The sequence below is a fragment of the Arachis ipaensis genome, chromosome B05, assembly GCF_000816755.2.
Source record: "Arachis ipaensis cultivar K30076 chromosome B05, Araip1.1, whole genome shotgun sequence".
NCBI lineage: Eukaryota > Viridiplantae > Streptophyta > Magnoliopsida > Fabales > Fabaceae > Arachis > Arachis ipaensis.
Genome location: NC_029789.2, coordinates 13649400 through 13653438, shown reverse-complemented (window position 1 = coordinate 13653438; position 4039 = coordinate 13649400).

Genomic DNA, 4039 nt, shown 5'->3' with positions numbered 1-4039 from the left:
AGATGATATTTAAACACATATTCATATATATAGTAAATTGAATAAAAATTACATATAAAATATAAAATTTTAAACATAAAATTCTAAATAAGACGTGTTCACTAATAAAATACATATGTATCGTATTAACAACAATATTAATATAAAAAAATAACATTTTATACTAATCCAAAGTTTTATTTATAGTAATTAATTTGATAGTTATTTTTTTATGTAAACGTAATATTTTTATTATAAAAATTATTATCATATTATATATATTTCGCCCCCACTATTAATATTTTCTGGATCCCACACATCTATGGTCTTTCGACTTACGGTCGTGCTGTAAGTAGAAGAACAGATAGTAGTTTTGCCCACCTAGTCGATAAATGTGTGACCAACTTCGGGATACTGTCGGACGAAAACGATCATGTATCTAGTGCGATCAAGCTATCATGGATCAGACAAATTCGTGATGCGGAGGCGTTAGACATTCCAGAGTCTGTGCAACGCTATGTTCGTTGTCACATATTCTTCTTGATTGGGACCACTTTATTTCCTGACAAGTCGACGTCGTTGGTGAGCTACAAGTACTTGCCCTTGTTGAGAAATTTTGTGGAAATCAGTTCTTACAGTTGGGGATCAGCGTGTTTGGCATATTTGTATAAGTCGTTGTGCCGGGTCTCGCGTTATGATACGAAGGACATGAATGGTCCACTAGTGCTGTTGCATGTCTGGACATGGGAGCGAATGCCTTGGCTAGCTCCAATTTTCGCACCTGTTCCTGCAGGTGGAGTATTTTCGTTGGCACGAAGGTAAAATTATTTTTTCACTTCAAAAATAGTATTAATCCATGGTAAATTATACTACTGTATTAAGTCATTATTGTCATGTTAGTAATTAGAAATGTTAATATTTTAAGGTGGAATAATTGGAGGGAACACTAGATCCACAGAGAAATGAAAGTAGCACAAGTTAGGCAGCTGCTGGACGATATGCAACCTGAAGGAGTAATAACTACAAATTGTGAGATATAATAAAAATAAATAAATAAATTTGCGTTTGCTAACTTCTATTTGCATTCCGACACGTAAGTCGGATCACTTGAAAGTTGTCACATCCGCATAATCTGTACCTAAGATTGACGGTGTATTCAGCCCCACTAGGTATCTCACGAATCTCAAAAACTTCGTTGCGTCTATTAAATCGATGCACTTGTATGTTTCCTGATGCTTGTAAATTTGCCTGCAACTTCACAGTGGCAAATTCTGAGAAGGTATGTCTAGCATTGATGCGCTCTTGAGTCTCGGCACTCTTTTGGATAAATAGCTCATTTAAGCGATAAAAGGTTGCCCTGACCAATGCTGTGACCGGGATGTTGCATGCACATTTCAACACAGAGTTTATGCACTCAACCAGATTGGTTGTCATGTGACTCTAGCGATGCCCTTCATCAAAAGCCATAACCCACTATCGATGATCAATAGTGTCACACCATTAAGTATATGTCTCTCATCGATTCTGCAACCCCGCTGGTACTGCTCGTTGTATTATTGTTCTGTCTTACAATACCCTACAGAAAAAATCATTTCAATATAATACCACTTATTAGTAATTCAAATAGTATATAGCAAATTTAAGTTCAACAAAGATCAACTCAATATAAAGAACCTGTTTTATCCATGTTTATGATTTTTTTTTGCAAGTAAGGGGTCTTGAATCTGCGTAGGAAGTTTGATGCAATATGTCTGACACAGAATAGATGAAATGCTCTAGGAAGACTCCATGCACCATTACATCCAGCCATTGCTGCATTGATAGAGTCGTGCCTATCAGAAATAATACCGACATCGTCCCTCCTGACGACATTTCTCCGTAGATTATTTAAAAAAAAGTATCATGCGTTAGCGGTTTCTCCTTTAACGATGGCAAAAATAAGTGGCACAATATTCTAGTTTTCATCTTCAGACACGACAACCAAAAGAGCTCCTTTATATCGCCCATATAGATGTATTCCATCAACTTGCACGAGTGACTTGCAGTGTCAGAATGCTCTAATGCATGGATGGAAGCTCCAATCCACGATATGCTGGTATAGTATCAACCTGAACCACAGATCCTGAGTTCTGAACACACATTGTCATACACCATTCTGGAAAATACTCATAGGAAGATTTTCAACCACCAAAGATTTTTGCAATCGACTTTTACTTTGCCAACCACATTTTACGATAGCTTATCATATAGTTAAATTTCAACTGAACATCTGTGATCACAACTCGGATCTTTAGAGATAGATTGACTTCAACTAGAGGTCTTACAGCGTCCTCTATTGAGAATGGTCTTAGAAATTGTGTCCATAATGCAAGTATGACTTCCATTGTATCGTCTAATTTTCTAACAACATTTTCTCTGAATCAAACTAGCGCGAATCATCAGCCAACAAAACATCTGCCATGCTGCATGCATTTTGCATAAAATGTCAATGGCTTAAACTCAAACACACTGTAATCGACACCCCTGAAAATGGTATAATTCCTAATTTTCATGACTACAGCCTCTCTAGAACTGAGCTCCATTCTAACAGCAAACTCACCATCTTACACAAAAGGAACACCTATGTATGCAGAATAACAATTTCTAAGTTCTAAAAAAAGTATATCTAATTTAAAAAGTACTCTCAAGCTGAGGAAAATTTATCGTTTTTAGATAGTGAACAATTTTTGAACACTTTAGCTGATAACTTAGAAACAAATATATTTTAAATAATTCAACAAATAAAATTAGAATGTATAACCGAAATTTGATAAATAAAAGTAAAATTGTCATGACAAAAAAATAATAGGATGACATACCTGAGTTTGCCAACTCAGGAAATTCGAGTGCGTTCACAGCTTTAAGATCCAAAGCACGCATGGAAGATGGAACACCAAATGAATGTTGGCTTCTAACTATGCTTGTTGCAGCCTGAACTTCTGTGTCGGTAATCTCAGTTTCTTCCCAACATGTCATTGTTAGATAAGAACTCCTCTTCATTGTCATGTCATTTTCTTCTCAATCTGTGTTGCCCCCTTCAATTAGGAAGGATGCGGTAATCTCGTAACTAATAGCCAACTCTTCAAATTCAACATACAGTTTGATCATCGACATATGAGCTTGATTCTGTCAATAAATCATTAACATTTCTAGTATGGTGGATTCATCAGTCACATTCATTACTTGAGATTGTATTACAATCACTGAAAACTAACACAGACTGCCTGTATAAAATATTGCTAACTCTTTTTGACAAATCACCGCATATGTATTGACATAGTCTATTTTATAACTCTACAAATGACATCGTGTAAAGAATAACAGAAGATACTGAACTTGTGTTAGGTACCAGACAAATGACACAGCAAAATATAGAGATGAAAAATTAGAAATTTGTATAAAATATGGAAACAATTGAATAACTTTCTTTGAGAATTACAACTTCTCTCTATCACAAGGAGACTACAATAACACTCTCTCTTGAAAAAAGGAGAACACACTTCTCTCTCTCTATATATATAGAAGAAAACTACTCAAAGAAATATTATGTTATTCTCTTTGGATGACATGATTGAAATGAATTAAAGAAAAACTCAATTTATAGGTGAGTCTCTTCAATATGAACCATCCGTCAATTAGAGGTATATAATTCTTCTCTTTTTCAACCACTAAAATTCTAAGGTTATAAACTAAGATTGTTTATTACCTCTCATTTTATTTAGTTATTATTTATTTATATATTTTCTAAAATTAGCTTTACTAATTTTACAATCTCCCACTTAAAGCTAATTTTTGATAAATTTTCAAAATTTATGTTGCTCATGTATTCCATAGGCCGTATGAGGATCTACACCATTCAAACTTTTCTGTGTTGATTGGTTTTGTCATGGCATCTGCTAGGTTATCTTTAGTGTGAATCTTCTGCATATCAACACTTCCTTCTTCTAATACTTCTCGAACAAAGCGATATTGTACAAACAATTGAATAACTTTCTTTGAGAATTACAACTTCTCTCTATCA